General features: G+C 34.8%; 1 long non-coding RNA gene across 1 annotated transcript; it reads right to left on the bottom strand.

Moving 5' to 3' along the window:
• Positions 1–17,332: 17,332 nt before the first annotated feature.
• LOC140139988 (uncharacterized) lies at positions 17,333–21,287 on the bottom strand. The gene is made up of 3 exons (XR_011857191.1): positions 20,946–21,287; positions 19,986–20,114; positions 17,333–18,350 (listed from the first exon to the last, which is right to left on the bottom strand). It is a non-coding gene; the product is annotated as an uncharacterized lncRNA (long non-coding RNA).
• Between the last annotated feature and the right edge of the window lie 610 nt (positions 21,288–21,897).

Genomic DNA, 21,897 nt, shown 5'->3' with positions numbered 1-21,897 from the left:
TACAGACGCCAATCGTTGTTAATCCGTGATGAATCCACAATTTGCCAGTAGCGTATACGCAAACGCAAGTTAATGGAAGCGCGTATACGCGATACGCGTCAGAAATTTGCCATACCTGGAACTTGTGTGCGCTACATGTTGTTTTCATTATTTTGGAGGAAGCGGCAGCTAAATATTGCTCTTTTATTCTGTAGTTCTTTTCCTGCTATCAACAGGAAAGTATCTATCTTCTTGTGTTTAGTGGCAATGACTAAACGGGTCATTCCTCATGAAATAATCGTGTGAGTTAGACGATCTTTAGCTTGTTTTCGTTGTTGAAAGGGATTCGATCATGTTTCCCCGTTGTCCACCATCGATTAACAACTCGCGTCTGGCGCGTCTGCGTGGCTTACTTCGCGAGGGCAGCTAAAGCTAAAGCTAATGCTGCCCTCGCGAAGTAAACCACGCAGACGAAGACGCATCGTTGTTAGTCAGTGATGAGTAACGGTGAAAAATGATTGAATCCCCAATGACAGAAAACCTGACTGCTATGGGCTCAGTTGCAAATTTTAAAACGGCCTCTTTTCTTACACAATTATCCATTGTGACTGAACGCAATGATATGTGACGCTATAAATTAGTCCACAGCGGTAAAACAAACAGGGCTATGCATATCTTTTTACATTTTTACATTTCGTAAAAGTATTAGGGGGAACGTTGTGTATACACAGGCTGTATTATAAAATGATTGGTATACCCATCAGTTTTGATGCAGCATTTGATCCTCTTGAAATGACCAGAAGTTACAGTTTGATGACATGTAATTCATTTAAAACCATTTCATAATATTCCCACCAGAATCCTTGATCGTCAAGTTTTTATTGAACATCAATGATAAATATATGATAATCTCATCCGTCACATTTTTATCTTATTCATATCATATGATAAAATTCACTTTAAACAATCCCACCACATTCTTGATCTTCGAGTTTTTATTGAACAACAATGATAAATCTCATTCGGCACATCCTAGATCTTCATCTTTTCATATGATATAATTCACTTTCAGCAATTTTCTAATATTCCCACCACATCCTTGATCTTCGAGATATCATATATAAATGATAATATCATTCGACGCATCCTCGATCTTCATATTTTCATATGAAACAATTCACTTTAAACAATTTCATATTCTCACCACATCCTTGATCTTCGAATTTTTATTGAACATCAAATAATAATCTCATCCGTCCCGTCCTTTTTCGTCATCTTTTCATGTAATACGTAATACAATTTACTTTAAACCATTTCATAATAATCCCACTACATCATTGATATTCGAGTTTTTATAGAGCATCAATGACAAATATATTATAATCTCATCCGTCACATCCTTGATCATCATCTTTTCATATGATACAATCCACTTTAAACAATTGAATATATGAATACAAAACCCACCCAATTCCATACTTTGGCCAAATTGAGTTAAGCATGGGAAATTGTTGCTATATAGGCCTGTCATATGGATGAAAGAACAACTCAAATTCATCCTATGTGTTTATTGAGCATGTGAAAAATAGCATGTATCAAAGAACCACCCAATTCCATGATTTGAGTCTTGTAACACATTGATTGAAATCCAGTATGTATAAAAGTAACACATTCATTGCTGGAGAGTGACTTTTGAAAACAAAATGGGTTTAATAAAGGAACGTGTGTGGTTTATATTACATGGCAGAATTGGCAGAATGCTTATCAACATTATACATACCTGTGTGCTTTATTTTGTATTATCTTACTAGTGGTAATCTCATTCCAACATTGCTGTCTTTATATGATTCAAAAAACCACCCAAGTCCAGCATTTAAAATGAATCCAACGAAGTCCCTGAAATGCTAATCGTCATACCTAATACAGGTTAATCCACTCATTTGCACGTAAAACTTACCATATTGACCAGGTAAATTTAACTGAAGGAATTAAAATGATACACAGGTTTTTCTCTCAAAATCACTTCCCATGTACTTGGGTGGGTTTTGTATTCATGTATTCAATTTCATAATATGCCCACTATGCACTATGCACCACATCCTTGATCTTTGAGTTTTTATTGAACTTTAATGATAAATAAATAATGATAAACTCATCCGCCATATCCTTGATCTTCATATTCTCATATGATACAATTCACTTTAAACAATTTCATAATTCCCATCACATCATCGATCTTCCAGTTATTATACTACATCAATGGCAAATAAAACGATAATCTCATCCATCACATACTTGATCTTCATCGTTTCATTTGATACAGTTCACTTTAAACAATTTCCTAATATTCCCATCACATTCTTGATCATCGAGATTTTTTTATAGAACATAAATTACAAATAAATGATAGTCTCATCCGTTACCAGGTTACGTCCTAGATCTTCATCTTTTTTGTATGATACAATTCACTTTAAACATCCCTAATATTCCCACCACATCCTTGATTATCGAGTTTTATCATGTTTATAGAACATCAACCAGGTTACGTCCTAGATCTTCATCTTTTTTGTATGATACAATTCAATTTAAACATCCCTAATATTCCCACCACATCCTTGATTATCGAGTTTTATCATGTTTATAGAACATCAATGACAAATAAATCTCATCCGTCACATCCTAGATCTTTATCTTTTTATATGACGAGTTTACCTAACAATTTCATAATATTCCAATCATATCCTTGATCTTCGAGTTTTTATTGAACATCAATGATAAATAAATGATAATTTCATCCTTCGCATCCTTCACCTCCACCGTTTTATATGATACAGTCTACTGTAACAATTTCCTAATTCCCATCACATCCTTGATCTTCTTGTTTTTATAGAGCACCAATGACAAATAAATCGTGATCTTCATCTTTTAATATGATACAATTAACTTTAAACAATTTCATACTATTCCCACTGCATGATTGATCTTTAAATTTGTATTGAACATCATCAATGATAAACAAATGATAATCTCGTCACATTCTTGATATTCATCTTTTCATTATGATACAATTCACTTTAAACAATTTCATAATATTCCCACCACATCCTTGATCTGCGTGTTTATATTGAACAGCAATGATAAATAAATGATAAGCCCATCCGTCACCTCCTTGATCTTCATCTTTTCATATGATACAATCCACTTTAAACAATTTCATAATATTCCCAACACATCCTTGATCTCTGAGTTTTTATTCAACAGCAATTATAAATAAATGATAATCTCAGCCATCACATCCTTGATATTCATCTTTTCATATGATACAATTCACTTTCGACAAATTCATAATGTTCACATCACATAATCATCAAGTTTTTATTGAACATCAATGACAAATAAGTGACGATCTCATCCGTCACGTCATTGATCTTCATCTTTTTATATGATAAAATTCACTTTAAACAATTTTATAATATTTCCACCACATCCTTGATCTCCGAATTTATATAGAATACCAATAAGAAATAAATGATAATCTCATCCGTCATGTCCTTGATTATCATCTTTTCATATGATTCAATTCACTTTACACAATTTCATGACATTCCCATGATCCCATCTCATCCTTGATCTTCGAATTTTTATTGAACATCAATGGCAAATAAATCATTATATCATCCGTCACATCCTTGATCTTCATCTTTATATATGATAGAATTCACCTTAAATATTTTTAATATTCTCTTCCCAACCTTGATCTTAGAGGGTTTTAGAATAAAAAATAAATGATAATCTCACCCGCCACATCCTTGATCTTCATAATATTTTCATATAATACAATTCACTTTAAACAATTTCATAATATCCCCAACACATCCTTGATTTCCGAGTTTTTATTACAGCAATGATAAATAAATGATAATCTCAACCATCACTTCCTTGATCTACGAGATTATATTGAACATGAATAATAAATGATAATCTCATCCGTCACATCCTTTATCTTCATCTTTTTGGGTGGGTGCGGCGTGCCGCACCCACCCTGTATTCTCTGACTATTGACCTACTTTTTCACATGCCGCAGTGTTGAGAAAATATTCGTGCCGGTTATATCCCAAACACCCACAGAGGTGATAGTTTACGGCGAGTTTTGTAATTATTACTTGATTTTGATATGTAAGTAATACGATAAAGTCGTCATAGGCAGTAATGTGTTTGTATTAAAAGAAATAACAAAAATAATTATTTAAGTAATAGAAATACTATTTGGAAATTGCAGCAAGATTTGCAGATGTTTTTATTTGAACAGTACCAGTTCACCAGTTTTGCTAGTTTTCCTAATCTTTGGGCTAAATTAATAGCATCGTGAAAACCAAACAGTCAATTAATTTATGTCAACATTTCCTTGTTTGACATCGCATGCAAACATTATCTTATTTACATAATGGTTTTGACCTCGAGTCATGAGTGGTGATTCATTGTTTAGGCCAAGTAAAATAAATAATGTGTATATCGTCCCCGTCCTCTCCGATTTTTGGAGATTTTCAAATATTTTAGTTATTTTTCCTATTTGCTTCCTTACTTTGTTTATAAAATTGTTGTGATGAAATGACATGTTTAGAAGTTCTTGGTTATCATTTATAAACACATTGCAAACACTTTCTTCAAGCTAGGGGTAGGGCTGTGGGGAAATAACACAAATATTAGGGGCCTCCCCGATTTTATGATGTGTTGACAAACATTTGCCATTGCAATTTTACACAGAAATGAATGGTAAAACAATAACACAATAACAAATAATAAGGACCTCCCTCACCAATTTTTGAAAAAGTCCGGACATTATACATTTTTTTTACTTGGCCTTAATTGGCATACTCCTCTAAATATTTTACCGCAAAGTCCTATGGTGGAGGGCTATTTTGTTGTGTAGTCCTACAAAGGTGGGTGAGTGAGGGTGACTAAAAAGTAGCCTGTTGGTACATGTTTTACCGTATATGGTGTGGGTTTTTATTTTTTTATTTTGTTGTCCTAATTCGATTGCTCTTAGTTCGTTATTTATATAACTTCAAACACAAACCTTCTTAGGGATGCACCATTAGATTCTCAGGGTGGGGTAGGAAGTTTTTCAAAAAAAAACAAAACTTCACCCACTTCATGAGCAAAAAAAAACTTTCCCCACCAACTATAAAAAATAAAAAACTTTCCCCGACCCCAACCTCCTACCCCCCCCCTCAGTATCAAATGGTGCGTCCCTTAGTTTAATTCTTTCAATCAAAATTTCACTCCTCTGCTAATGATTACAAGTGATACTCGAAGTAATACTGCATTAGGCCAACTACAAAAATAAACATGTTTCACGTCCCCTCCCTCCTTTTTTGGAGGTTTCTTCAATTATATTTTTATATTTTGCAATTCAGTTATAACTTAAAAAAAAATTATGTCTAGGGAGTTGAGATGCTTTCTATAGCCTTCCCAATATACAAGAAACAATTTGGAAGGTTTCGAGATCATTAGAGGGGGCCTACCCCTCAGAACAACAAATAAAAAGAGGCCTCCTCCTTTTTGCAGGCATTATTGTGCACGCTAAAATAGCTCTAAATATGGGTATTTACATCGATTCTGCGATACAAAATAAAAGGCCCTCCTACTCCTTTTTTTCAAAAACCTGGACGTGAAACATGTTTTTTATTTTACTTGGACTTATCAATATGACAATTCATTTGCTCGCCCTATTCCTTTTAAAGGAATTTTTATTAATTGTGAACTTGACTTACTCATTCTTTCATTTCTCTTGACAATTTTTCATTTGCCCACCCTATTCCTTTTAAAGGAATTTTTATTATATGATACAGTTTACTTTATCAATTTCATAATATTTACATCACATCCATGATCTTCGAGTTTTTATTGAACATCAATGACAAATACTAGTATATGATAATCTCATCCGTCATATCCTAGATCTTCATCTTTTTATTTGAATCAATTCATTTTAAACAATTACATCATATTCCCACCACATCCTCGATCTTCAAGTTTTTATACAACATCAATGGCAAATACACGATAATCTGAATCATCATTTCCTTGATCTTCATCTTTTCATATGATACAATTCACTTTAGAGAGTTTCATTATTTTCACAGCACATCCTTGATCTCGAATTTAAATAGAGCATCAATGGCAAATAAATCATTATCTCATCCGTCACATCCTTGATCTTCACCTTTTTCATGCGCGTATTTGGGGGGCTTTGGGGTGCAGCCCCCGGTGTAAAAAGCAAGGGCGGCCAAAACGAAGGGGCTGCGGAAGAAGAAGGGGCGGCCAAACAGGGGTGGCAAAAACGAAGCGGCGGCAAAAAGAATTTGTAAAGAAAAAAGGGCGGAAAAATTTGAAAAAATATATACATTTTTGAAAAAATGGTACTATACATCAAAATGTGTTGCTTTTAGGGCGCTCTTCACTTTTTCAAACCACCGGAAAAAAAAATTGGGTCAATATTTTCGGGCTGTTGGGGAAGGGCGGCATAAATTTAATTTTCTTCAGCCCCCGGGGTAGGAGCGGCCACGGTACGCCACTGTTTTATATATTTATAAACATTCTCTTCACATCCTTAATCTTAGAGTTTTTAATACAAAACCGATCAAAATAAATGATAATCTCACCCGTCACATCCTTGATCTTCATAATATTTTCATATGATACAATTCACTTTAAACAATATTATTTCATAATATCCCCACCACATCCTTTCTTAGGGAGTTTTTATTGAACATCAATCATCAATGATAAATAATTGATAATCTTATTAACCGTCACATCCTTGATTATCATCTTTTCATATATGATGCGATCAAGCAAAATCAATATTGATTTTGAAATATTTACTTTTGTTGCATGTTGTTTTGGAAACAATATAATTGTTCTTATCTTTGGAACTGGTTGTTCTATTTCAATGGGGTGTTCTGCAAAATACAGCATTGTTAATGCTTTTTACTAACCTATAAGAAACTGAAAAATTCCGAGCTCCGACTGATTTTGCTTGATTGCATCAAATAAGTCACTTGAACAATGTCATAATATTCCAACCATATCCTTGATCTTCGAGTCTTTATTGAACATCAATGACGAATAAATGGTAACCTCATACATACATAAAGGTGATTTAAGGCGCTTATGCAAAAAATTGATCTAAACGCACAAAACTACATTACCAACAACAAACAAACAATAACCAGCCAGTGGAAAACAAGAAAAGTCAATGTAAAGACAAAATGAAAAATACTAAAAATTGTACAAGTGAGTTTTCAGCAGCTTTTTGAATTGTGTAAGAGAAGAAGCTTCCCGTATGTTCCGTGGCAGGCTGTTCCAGATGGACGGTCCAGCAGCTGTAAATGACTTATCACCACAGGTTAACTTGCACATGGGGATGTTTAGGAGAGTTCTGTCCAGGGCAGGTCTTGTAACAGGGCCACTGGAAGGTGTTGGCTTAAGACTAATTGAATCGATGAGGTATCGCGGAGCAGAGTCAGTCAGGCACTTATAAATCAGAAGACAGAGTTTGAATTGGATGCGGTTGCTAATCGGAAGCCAATGAAGATTGTCCATGAGAGGTTTTGGATCAGTACGTCTAGGAACGGAGAAAATTAGCTTGAATGCTTTGTGTTGAAGGGATTGAAAGCGGCGTAGATCTTGAGACTTGAGTCCATAGAGAAGGCTGTTACCATAGTCCAAACGCGAAAGTATAAGGGCCCAGACAACATGCTGTTTAGTGTCCGTATCCAAATGATGCTGTATTCTTCTGATGTTGCGAAGTTGGAGGTTGACAGAGAGGAAATGACGGAGTTCACCTGTTTTGTCATAGACATATGACTGTCAAAAAGCACCCCTAGGTTACGAACATTTGGAGATGGTTTTATAATGCTTTGGCCAACTTTGAGTTCAAGATTCGGAAGCTTTTGAAGGCGATAATGGGATCCAGCAATGAAAAATTCCGTTTTGTCACTGTTCAGTTTGAGTTTATTTATATTCATCTCAACCATCCCTTCCTTGACCTTCATCTTTTCATATAATACAATCCACTTTAAACAATTTCATAATAATGCCCACTATGCACCACATCCTTGGTCTTTGAGTTTTTATTGAACTTTAATGATAAATAAATAACTTGGGTGGGTTTTGTATTCATGTATTCAATTTCATAATATGCCCACTATACACCACATCCTTGATCTTTGAGTTTTTATTGAACTTTAATGATAAACAAATAATGATAAACTCATCCGCCATATCCTTGATCTTCATATTCTCATATGAATGTATGATACAATTCACTTTAAACAATTTCACAATTCCCATCACATCATCGATCTTCCAGTTATTATACAACATCAATGACAAATAAAACGACAATCTCATCCATCACATACTTGCCCTGGACAGAACTCTCCTAAAGTTTACTTTAACAATTTCATAATATTCCAATCATATCCTTGATCCTCGAGTTTTTATTGAACATCAATGGCAAAATTTGGCAAATTTTTACACTACTTTTATACCCAAATTATGGTGTTTACCAAATGCACGTATTTAAAAAGAATTAAGAACAAGGATTTTCCTCTTTGAGATGGGGGAGGGGTAAAAGAAAGAACGTTAAGAAGGGCAAAATTAGTCCATGTTGATTCTTTCTGTCACTGGCGTACCAGATACCAGGGGTAAGAAATCAACAGGGTAGGTAAAGCTGTTATGCAAAACTTATACAATAGCATCAATCAAGGTGATTTGAATGTAAAGAAGATGAAGTGCGCGCTGAGCGCTAAAAAAATAACAATGATATACTTTTAAAACCAAAAATCAAGGAAACTGCCTGTATTTTTACACTGAGTAACCATACTTTAGACCAAGGAAGTACCCCCCCCCCCCGGCCCATGCTACAAATAACCGATATTCGTGGTTCCTGAGCCACATAACCTCTAGTTTCTGTCGTTTCTATCATTTCAGCATTAACACACCTGCCATCCACCATCCACATCTCCTGTTTAAATCAGACATCCACGAAAAAATGCTTATTCCCAAAATTTCAATTGATTCTGATGGGTATATTACATAAATATAATTAAATTACATAACAACAACCAGCTGGTGCTCATAATTCACTACGTACATAATAAGTACATTCACCGGGATACATTCAAACATGACCTTTTGAGTCCTTTTCAGAATCTATACTATGATTCAAAGTTGAAGTAACGTCCGTTTAGATATTAAACAAAACTGTAATAAAGTTGCGAGCATCGGTGTTGACAAAATAGCAAAAATGAAGTTTACATTGTTCTTAGGTTTCATCGTTCTGGCCGGAGAGTGCCTGACTGTTAACGCAAGTAGGGGCACCCAAAACACAGCACCAAAACACACCACTATAATAGAAAACATAAGAATTAAACACATATTCATGCTGTATTAGCGCTGTGTTTTGGTGCTGTGTTTAGAAATACAGCATCGATTTTTTTAATTGTTATGTTTTCTATTATATTGCTGTGTTTTGGTGCTGTGTTTGGAAATACAGCATTGAATTTTTAATTCTTGTGTTTTTTATTGCAGTGCTGTGTTTTGAAATACATTTTGAAATGTTTAATTCTTATGATTTGTATTATAGTACTGTGTTTGCGTGCTGTGTTTGGAAATGCAGGGAAGATTTTTTTTAATTTTTATGTTTTTTATTATAGCGCTGTGTTTTGGTTGCTGTGTTTTGAAATAAGGCATGGATTTTTTTAAAATTCTTATGTTTGTATTATAAAAAGTGCTGTTTTCGTGCTGTGTTTGGAAATACAGCACTTTTTCCATTTCCTAAATGCAGTGTATCTTATTTTCTTCAACAGCATGGAGTGACACGACAAACACAACTAACTTGGAATCGCTCGTAGACTTCATAATATGAATGATACAATCTACAAGCGAAGTGGTATGGTACCCATAGCAAAAAGAAAAGTTTCCCGGTGACCACCCGATGACCATTCGGTGGTCATCAGAAACCTTTCGGGTACCTTTTCCAGAGTTATCCGAAAGTGCCCGCTAGCGGATACCTTGCTGATACCTAATTAAGTTATCCAAAAGTTTTCGGGTAGACATCCCGAAGTCTCCCAAAAACTCAAATATTTCAAATGAGTTACCCAGAAGGTTCCCAGAAACATAGATTCTTTGCAGGAGTTACCCGGTGGTTATCCGCTTTTAATTTGACCTTGAAAATAGCATAAAGCATCTTAAGAATGCATTGTGGGTGGGTATATGGTCAAAGGTCACTGAATGAATTCAAAATGGAGCAGCTAGCTGTTGGCAGTTGGAATATATTTGTGCAGAATAGTCAAGTTATTTGTGGTACAAATGTATGGATTTACATGTAGGACATTACAAGATGTTTACTAATTAATCTGGAACATGCTGTAGGAATTATAAAGCATTGAATGCTTGATTTCATATGATATTAAATGCAGGTAGGAAAATTTGTATGAAATGATTTGTATATTGATGCAGTCTTTATACATGTACCTAATATATGACACATTTGAATGTTTTAGTATATCTTTTCTAGTAAATCATTATACATGATTTTGACAGTAAATTAATGTCAATTAAATTAATACCATCAGCTAATGTGTCAATTAACTGATAAGCTTTATGTTAAGCTATTTGTTGTAAATAAATTATAATATTTGATATAAAAATTATAGTTGTGTCATCACATTTAGGTACTGTAATACTGACTAATACATATGCTATATCATAACAATTTGGTTAATAAAGGTATGCACCTTATAAAGGTGTGAACCAAATTACATCAGAAGAATATTTTTGTACAATAACTACAATTACATTGTACACTTTCAAGTTTCTTATTGCAAGATAGCACTTTATAAGCTCAACTGCCATGCCTACAGAGTTGTATTTCTCCAAAAACTACAATTCAAATACGATAAGCTTACTAACTGTCTAATAAATTTGTGCATACTCATGAATTTGTATTTCTGCATTCCCAAAAAGGTCAACAGGAAGTCTCCAAAGAGGTCACCAGGTATATTGTCACCAAAAGTTATCCGCTAGGTCCCCGAAAAGTTATCGGGTAGTTATCCGCTAGTTCCCCAAAAAAGTCACCGGGCATAGTTATCCGCTAGTTTCCCAAAAAAGTCACCGGGCAGTCATCCGGTACCAAAACATTAAAGTAATCTTTTCCCACAACTAAATATCATAGTCAGGAAATTAATGATACATCTGGTAGCTTAGAGCATAACTTTCATTATACTTAGTTGCAATTATCCCAGATAATTCATGATTTGTTTTTACAGAGTCTGAAAACAGTCCCTTCCTATCATTTTTGAACAAAATATGGTTCAAAAGTACGTACACTACGCGTATAATTATACTGGCACATCGAGGTAATGAAGAGAGCTATTTACGGTGGGGTATCTATTGTAAGCTATTAGGGTAGGCCTATAGTATATCCTCCCGCAAGTGTCAAGCAGGTGCATACATAAGGGCGGTATATTCAAACGGTATTGTCTGGATCATTGAGTATCGATTGCGCACGTATACACGGATGTGTGTGGTCCGCCCCAGGTTTTGACATGAATTAAAAATGACGTCGTGAATGACCCAGCGTTTTCATTTTATTATTACAAAATTAATCGTCGTTTATCACGAGTCCTAAGAGTCGTACCAGTTCAATTCATAAAAATTAATTTGTATTAAGAGCCAGTCTCCCTTATTATGTACCCAACTGTGATACAAAAAAAAATAGAATTTTCTCTAAAAAATAATTTTGGTACATATTTACACCAACAACGCACATGTACAATATGAGTGTGCACAGCGCCCTCGTTCAGCTTAAAATAATTCTTGAAATTTCAGCCTCTCTGAGCCTTACTTGCGAATGGTAAACTTTGGAGGTGCATAACATCATGCGCCATCATTATCGACCCAACCGGCATTTTGCATTTTTTTGAAGTACCAAATGGTTACATTACAAAAACCAAGAAAAAAAGTTGGGATCTTGATGGCGCACAAAATCAGCAAATCCAATGATTTGATGAAAAGCGCCCTCGTGCAAACTTCAAAGCATCATAACGGGCTGCGCCATCAAGATCCCAAGTCCGAACAAGTTTGAAATTAAAGACCTCAATGGTAAGTTTAATTTTTCAGCAAAAAGTTTTTGGGATTTCGATGGCGCACATAGTTAACAGAGGTCAAAGGTCAAACATTCCTATTTTCGCACATTTTTACACGCCAACGTCACCGACTCTCCGAAAAGCATTTCATCAAAATCAAAGAAGAGGTAATTCTCTACAAGTACTGAAAAAATTAGCTTGGGATCTCTTGATCTTCATATTTTTCTGATTTTTTGAAAATGGACTTAGCCTCATTGTGGAGGTCAATAATTGCCCTATTTTCCCCTCATAATGACGCGTGGGCTTTTTACTGCATCACAAAAAGATGCGCCAACAAGATCCCAATTTGATTTTTCATGGTCTCATTTGACCTATGACATTTGGTAACCTCAGGTTGACTATTTCATACTCCAAGGATGATTTGTACCAAGTTTAACATGTTTAAGCCAAATCGGGCCCGGTTTAACCCGGGGGTTTAATATTTGACCCTTGACCAAAGGTGACCTCTTCATGTTCCCCTAGTGAAAGGATGCATTGAATCAATTTTAAGCCAAATGTGGCAAATTTTATCATGTGGCCTCATTTGACATCTGGTTGACCCCCAAGCCAAGCATACAATTTATAGGAGTAGCATTTTAAAGATTTTCACGAAATTGCACCTAATAACCCTATGGCCTTTGACCCAGGTGTATTAGTTATATATTAAACTTGGGTCAGTGGTTTTTATGGCCACGTTTGGTCGAATGTGGGTCTAGCCCCTGGCACTAGTACAGCATTTTACAGATTTTCACATCTAATAACTTCTATCTACATGACCTTTCACCCCTAACAGCGTTGTATAACTTAGAAGGAGCTTGTGCCAGTGCTTCTTGTGTCCAAGTTTGGTCGAACAAGCGTTTGGCATTAGTAGCAGAAATGAAAGAAGAAGCAGATTTGCCTGCTCAACAATACCCTATATCAGTGTGGCATTTCATACCTGATATTGAAGAAGCAAAAAAAAAAGACAATGGGAATGACTTAAATTCAAACTTGTTCCGTTGGGACATGTGTAAAAATTACAAAATATGCCAAAAGACCTGAGCGGAAGAAGACCGTAGGTCCACTTGGCCCCTCAACATGTATACACTAAAGTTACGTATAGTTTCTTTGGGTTTTATAATGTTTAATACATGTTCCAGGGTGAAAACATCATGAAAGGTTGTGAAAGATTAGTTTTGGCCCCTGACCATGTATAAAACATTACCAAGCTATACAAAACTATACGCAACTTTTAATAGTGTATACATGTTGAGGGGGCAAGTGGACTTACGGTCTTCTTGCTTAATAATTTGACCTCATATGACCCCTGTGTGATCTTGGATGACCCTGAAATGAACTTTCACAAATTTGGCTCTGAATGTTGAATGTACCCCCCCCCTGTCATACCATCATCATCATCGTCTACGCTTTCCGGCTATGTTGCCATTGCGCACGCTACTACTGCTCTCCAGGCTATTCTGTCATTGGTCTGTGTAAGAGTTTGTTCGTCTACTTCTTTTTGCATTTGCGCCACCCACGTTGGTTTTGGGCGTCCGACAGGACGCTTAGTTTTTCTTTGAAATTCAGCTAGGGCTTGACGTGCTGGGCCGATATTCATAAAGCCTTGCTAAATTAGCAACCAACTAGTGCTTAGCAAGATGCTAAATCCACTAGTTGATAGCTACGTAGCAATCAACTAATTTCTTATTCATAAAACCTTGCTAAACACTTTGCTAACTAGCTATCAACTAGAAATATTTAGCTGATAACTTATTTGGGTGTTTTGGGTGCTATGGCCTTCAACAGTTGTGTAACATCTAATACAATAGGCTTATATAATACATGTCTATTATACTTGAGCTCTGAACCACAGTCAAAATGATCAAAATGTAATGACTCATTGCTGATGGTCTTCATTGAGATTTCGTTAATAAAATTACATGTGTATTTTTGTAAGCTATATAGGCCTACAAGGTTGTTACGGCAAATCATAACAAAATGTCCACCATGAGTAAGCCAAGCATGATTTATCTTTATCAAATTGACATATAATTTGTTATTGAAAATAAGTCATGCATCTTTACCAAAGAGAACATTGGTAACATGTCTCCAAAATATATATTTTACGTACGTATCAAACAATTGAACAGAATTGCTTCGATTGAACATATCTGCTTAACTAAAGATTACTTGCTATATCATAATCATTTTTCTTGTGCAAATCTGGTTAAACAATACTGGCTTAGTTCAATGTTTATTCATTCACCCTAAATTTGTTGTGTGTTTTTAAGACAGTTTCTTATGTGTAAAACACACTGAAGACCTCAGAAACAGAATATTCTGAGAACATTATTTTTCATAATTGACAACAGTTAATATGAAATTAAAACAATAAATCATGTCCAAATGCAGACTGACTAGTTGTCAACTAGTGACTTAGCGCTGCCCCAGATCAACTCTAAGTTTTGGCAAAATTTTAGAATGTTGCTAACTCTAACTGGGTTTTATGAATAAGAATTAGCAATCAGCTAGGCTTAGCAGCTTGCTAAAGTCAATTTTAGCTGTCAACTAGGCCTAGCGTGGTTTTATGAATATCAGCCCTGGAGTTTCTTCTGGGAGTCTATATAGATGACCCACCCAGTTTAGTCTTCTTCTTTTGATGGTTTTGCTCCATGGTTCAGTATTTGAGTTTGTATATAAATCAGCATTTGTCATGTTGTCTAGTTTTGTGATGGATATTGTTCTTAAAGTAGAGTTCTTTGGAATACATCTATTTTGTGTTCAAGTTTTGTTGTCAGTGTCCATAATTCACTATTGTATAGAAAATGGATCCTACATACGCATTAAAAATTCTCATTTTTGTTATAATGTTTGCTTATTTGCTTTGCAGAAAATGTTCGAGTTGATTATATGATGCTATTGCTAGACATTTTCTCCTTTTTATATCTTCGTTAGTATCTAGTAGTGTTCCTAGGTATTTACATATTTTCCAGTCTGATGGACCATCTTTATGTACTTTGTATTGTTCTGTTTTGTCTCGATTTATTGTAAGATTACCCATACAACGGTTTTCAGTAATTTGACCTCAGATGACCCCTGGGTGACCTCGGATGAACCTGAAATGACCTTCCAAAAAATTCACCCTAAATGTTGACTCTCCCCACCAAGTGTCATGCACATACAGGGTGTCCCAGAAAAAATTACCGAGTGAATAAAATTGAACGTAAGTCAAGAAGTAAACATTAGAATCAGAACATTTAAAATGTAGCGCATAGCCTATTTTAATGTACATCACGTACGAAAATTTTGTTTGATTCGGTTGACTGGTTGCGAAGAAATTAACGATTACATAATGTGCGCATCAATGCAGTTCATTCCAAGTTTGATCACAGGCGCTTTTTTCATACTCGCTCATCGCTTCCTAAAGTTTGTGTATCTCATTAAATTTAGTCCACATTATCAATTTTATAATCCGATGGTGTTATGTTATTCATGCTTTCACTGAAGATGAATAACAGTTTGTCTGAGAAAACTTTGATTTCTGTAATTGGAATCTTTCCAACTTTAATTATTTGGGTTGTGCAAATATGTTATATTTTAACTTTCCAAAGAATATTTGAGCCAAGAATGACAATGATCAAGTGTTTACCATGCAATATTAATTAATTAATTAAAGTTTTAAAAGATTTTTAAAAACTTTGCATTACAATTTCTACGAAATATTCCAAAAACTTAAATGTGTGTAAGAAATTGTTTAAGGCAGCTGGAATTCTTTTATGCAATAATTCTTTATACAACATTTATATCAACATTAACGAAAAAAAAATATTTACAATTCCGAGCATCATCTTATGTGCAAGCTGTCATTTTCAATATCGTGCAGGTTTTCAAATTTGAACAAAACCTAATTAAATATTTTGCAAAAAAAACCAGATTGTTTAAAAAGAACGAAAAGGATTTCACAAAACAAAACATGAAGCTCAATGACAGGTAACCAGTGCGCATGATGTTGAATGATCTTTCTTTCAAACTTGGAATGAAGTGAATTGACGTATGCGTTATAAATGTAACCGCTCATTTCTTCGCAATCAGTCAGCCGATTGCAGTGAAATTGACGTATATGATGCAGAACAAGATGGGCTACACGCTGATGTTTAGATATTTGGATTCTAATGTCTAGTTCTTGACTTACGTCCAAATTCATTCGCCCGGTAATTTTTTTTCTGGGACACCCTGTATGACAGTTTTTAGTAAGATGACCCCTGGGTGACTTTGGTTGACCCCGAAATGACCTTCCAAACGTTTTGACTCTATGTTCACTGTACCCACTAAGATTCATGCCCATACAACTGTTGTTAATAATTTGACCTCGGATGACTCTGAAATGACCTTCTAAAAATGTTGACTGTACCCACCAAGTTTCACAAATCATGTCATTCGACAGTTTTTAGCAATTTGACCCTAACCAGGGAGCACAGAGTACTTTTTTTGAATTCTTAATGCTATTTTTAGTTGCACCATCAATTTGGATGGTCCATGGCAAGTATTTTAAGCACCGACCGGGAGACCCCCCAAAATATTCACACGGACCCCCCCAGGGGGTCAAATCTGAATGTCATCGAAAGTATGTCAATATGGGTATCAAATGAAAGGAAATCACACAAGAAATTCAAATATCACAATTATATCTTGTTTAAACAAATCGTTTTTCATTTATTTTCAAAAACACCATATATAGCATAAAATATGTGTCAATGGATGCGTTATTTGTACATGAGCGTATTACAATGGCGTAACTCCTATAGGCTCAGGGTGAGTGAAACTGCAGGGCACCCCAGACTTGCACATTACCCTTATTTTCAGTCTAAAATGATCCCACCATATGCACCTGCTTCACTTTGAGCCACAAGCACAGGCAGCCACTGTGTATTACATTGAGAGTCTTTGCGACTTGATTGACATATATTGAAAAATCTTGCATTATCATTCTACTTGGCAATCTTACACGATATGCATTGTCAACATGTTTTTATTAATTATTTTGTATCTGCTTTGAGTCTGCTTACCACAGGATTGATCTCAGCCACAGGTGTGAATTAGAGAATAAGGGTATTGTTTTTAGCCCTGAGTGCATCTATCGTCTCATATAACACGGGCGACATCATTATTTTAAGTAAAACAACGAGGCGAAGCCGAGTTGTTTTACGCCAAAAATAATGATGTCGCCCGTGTTATATGAGACGATAGATGCACGACAGCGGCTAAAAACAATACTTTTATTCTCATTCTTAAACACTTCAATTCAAATAAAATATCATTACAAGTAGGCCCCTATTACAAATATTAATGAAATTAAATCCTACATTTTGCAAGGAATTACCTAGGGCTTAAAATCGATCAGTCCCGTTGTTGTTATGCGCCTCCGATTGGTTCAAATAGCGAGTACGCGTATCGCGTCAATGCACACGCGCTGACCCGTGTGATATCGTGTCATATCACACAGGTAAGAACCAATAAGATTGCAGGAACGTTCTCAAGTGTTTAAGAATCTTATTTAAAGTATGGCTTAATTATGTTGAACCATAATAACTTTACTGAAAAGTGAAAGTGCTGTTCAACACACATTTTAAGTTGCTCCTTAGCAATGTATAATTTTGTATTTAACATATCAAATGGTATACTACATATATCGCTTTGACAAGTTGGAAAAATTAAATGCCTTAGTGTGGTCTTACTAAATATACTAAATCAATGCTGTCCCATTGTTTTGTAAGAACTATTGGACAGTATCTCTAAGACTAGCTTTACTACATTTTAACAGCCCAATAACAATTAATGGTCATAAATGTATAGATGAGGTGACATCAGTGTATATCAACCAGGGCAATTGGAATAATATTGATGTTTAAAATGGCTTTCTTGTATGCCTACATTTTTGTACTAGATATGAAATGGACCTTGATCAAAGTATGATGCATACGCATAATGCTGGGCAAAGAACAGTGGAAATTGCCATGATGTGTGCGCATGATGTCACCTGTCACCTTATCTATTATCCCTTTCCTTAATGTAACATACATTCTGCAAGTTCTTAATCTTGAATTACTTAATTATTATTTCCAAAATGACACTTGCTAGTAGTAGTCGATATAATCTGTTCATCAATGCATTCATTCGTAGAGCCATTTCATTGATCTGAAAAGACACAAACAATCTAGTTTTACTCATGTTATACTCCATTTCATTTAATCTTGGCAGTGAAATGGACAAGTGAAAAAACAATGTGTGCACAACTGTATCATGCAAGACATTAGCCTACCATTGCCAACTGCCATGATGAAATGACCTGAAATATTATAGGTTTGTCTTTGCTACAAACATCTTATAATTTACAAATCAAATAATATAATAATATTAGTGTGAATTCCCACTGAGGAAACTGAAGTGGTTTAGGCCCTATAGGAGCAAAAGTACTTTTAAATGTTTCTGTGGGAAAATCACCCCTGTGAATTCCCACTGAGGAAACTAAAGTGGTTTAGGCCCTATAGGAGCAAAAGTACTTCAACTTCAAAATAATTGCTACAACATAAACAATGAATTTGTCCAAAATCAACTTTTGATATGTTCAGACTTTATCCCTGGATGTCTGCTGATGCCAGTGTTTTGCTATGCTACGCGCGTGCTGCGTACAGATATTACCACGCAAAGTTGTTGTGAAATAGGAGCATCGGCAGACATCTGGTGATAAACTCTAGTGCACGATATCCATCAATCTATATACTTTTTAGTGTGTAGAACTACAAAATGATAGGAAGTACAGAGAGAGAGCTGAATACCACAAAATCACCCGTCTTTTACAATGATTTATAAAACAAACTTTTAATCAGGTCACAACTTTTAGCACAAAATATCCAATTGATGCATTTTTGTGCATATCAGGGACATAAAGGTAATATAAATGTCAGCCTGCAATAGAAAATTCTCCTCTGGGAAGCTTGCTAAGAGAAATGACTAATGAAAATATATTTCTTTTTAATATGAAAACAAAAAAGTGAAATATTTTTACATAAAAGTAAACAGACTTTTTAAAAGAAATTAACAGTTCTACTTACCTTGAGTTTGATGCAGTTAGGTTGTGATATTTAATAGTGAACAATCATGCTCCCTTGGAATCAAAACAAATGAATGGTTATAAATAGAATCATGTTAATTGTAACAAATGAATGGTCATAAGGTTATAATCATGTTAATTGTAACAAATCAATGGAAATAAGGTTATAATCATGTTAATTGTAACACATTAATGGTTATCAGTTTATTATTTATAATCAGATTAATTGTAACAAAATATGAAAATAATTAATATCATGCAGTGTCTCAATAAGTTTTTTTTTTTTTTAATTAAACTTGAAAATGTGATGAATTGGGTTGAGTTGCAGACAAACGCAACTGATATTGGCAATTCATGCAAATGTGGTCATAATTTATGAATATCATTTTTATCAACATATCATTTTTTATCATGACTTGGATTAATTATTGTAAAATTGTAAAATAAAATAAATACAGAGATGTGATACAGTACATGGTCAAAATTTCCTGATATGCTTTGAAATTTCCTGAAAAAATGAGCTGTCTCATTCTAATTTCTATCGTGCAGGGCAAAATTTCCTGAAAACAATAAATTTTTAATAAAATTTCATGAAATCAGGAAAATTTCTGAAAATCACATCTCTGTATTTTAAAAAGTATAAAGTTTATAGAAACAGGGAATAGAAAACTTGTTAGAAATTCATGTGAACTGGCAAAAAAAAAAGTACAATTGCTTACGCTTATCTTGCAAATCTATATTTCTGCATGGCGCGACTCCCTTGACTTTGCAGCTGCTTTTGATAAACTTGGTGATATTTTCACTCCCTTGACCTTGCAGCGGCTTTTGATAATCTTGGTGATATACGTCTGAAATTTTCAAAATTGTGTTTAAGTTTAAATAACGTTTATTGAGTTTATTGTTCAGCAATAAACTTTTTTGCCGCCAGAAATAAAGAGGGTCAATGCGGTTGCTATGATTTTGTTTTGGTTGGTTACGGCTTTCGCCCCATTGTTGTATTATTAAATTTTACTATATTACAACCAGAGGATGGAAAGTAAACGTGGATGCGCTAAAGTGTAACACGTGTTACCGTGGAAATGCCCATAAATGACCACATTTCACATGTCATATGTATACAAGTCGAAATTCCCAATAAAATACATCAATTGGGAAAAAAGACAATAGAGAGTCTAGAATAGACTTGGGACATAGACCTAGATATTCCTGCAGATCTCTGTGACAATATTGCACTTTTTTTGCAGATTTTTATACAGGCCTTTTACACTTAGCATTACGTCCAAACTTATGGATCCTGCTGAGTCGACCGACGCTAACGTAAACACATTGACTGATAGGGCCTAAGTGATAAAGAATAATTTAATCCCGAATTTAATATTTAACACTGGTCAGCTTGAATATTTGCCTGTGCAACTAAACTTGTCTTGAAGCAAAATTGATTACGTATTAATGCATGAATGGTACCAGTAACTCAACTGATCAAACCAGTCATTTGATACATGATAATAACAATCATGACAATAAATATCAATATCACATAAATTATTTATATTACCATTAAAATATCATGTACGGTACCGTACAGGTATATGCTCATAGTAAAGTGGAATTTACATTCATGTACCATGATATGCTTTCTAAAGTGAAAGTCAAAACTTCATAGATAAAATGCAACTTACCAAGAATTCATATACCTTCAGTCTCAGAAGACAGAACCACTGGCACTGGAACAAGCCTAAGCTTAGTCATGACAGTTGATACAACTCATACAAGCAGTCACAAACACCACACCGTCAGGTTGTAATAATCATGTTATCATGCTTGACGTGTCTATCAACGGCAGCTTGAATCTTATAACTTTGAGTTTAACTTCTTTTAAGTGGATCTACTCCAACTAGAACATTCAAATCATGCAATTTAACCAGTGCCATATAATTTGGCAAATTTGCCCACCACCGTGTGATAATAGCTATATGCAGCATGTCATGATGACAGGCTGCGTATAGCTCATTAACAGCAATTCGCCTACGAGGGCAGTGTTCGACTAATCAATTTTATGTGATTAATTACATGAAAACCATACACAAATTTTAAGTTTTTATTTTTGAAAAAATTAATTTACATGAATATCTTTCTTTTAAAACCAAATTTGTCATAGTAAACTGCATAATAAATAAATGCAGTCAAAATCAAAAACAGCTTTGATTTCCCTATACTTTACTGTACAAACCCTAATTTGACCCCCCTGTAACATGAGCTGTGTGTATTTTTTAATGGTCTCCCTTTCAGGGACATTCTAGAGGTAATAAGGTATCCAAAAAATACTATCAACTAAAAATAGCAAAAAATCATATTTTTAAACTCTAACATCACCTGGTGCTCCTGGGTTACCCCAGATAACCCCTGTGTAACTTCATATAACCCCGAAATGACCTTCCAAAAATGTGACTCTAAATGCTGACTTTACCCAGCAAGTGTCATGCCCATACGACAGTTTTTAGTAATTTGACCTCAGATGACCCCTGGGTGACCATTGACCCCAAAATGATCTTCCAGAAATGTAACTCTAAATGTTGACTGTACCCACCAAGTTCCATGCCCGTACGACAGTTTTTAGTACTTTGACCTCAT

Source organism: Amphiura filiformis, chromosome 18, assembly GCF_039555335.1.
Source record: "Amphiura filiformis chromosome 18, Afil_fr2py, whole genome shotgun sequence".
NCBI lineage: Eukaryota > Metazoa > Echinodermata > Ophiuroidea > Amphilepidida > Amphiuridae > Amphiura > Amphiura filiformis.
This window is presented reverse-complemented; position numbering and strand designations above follow the sequence as displayed.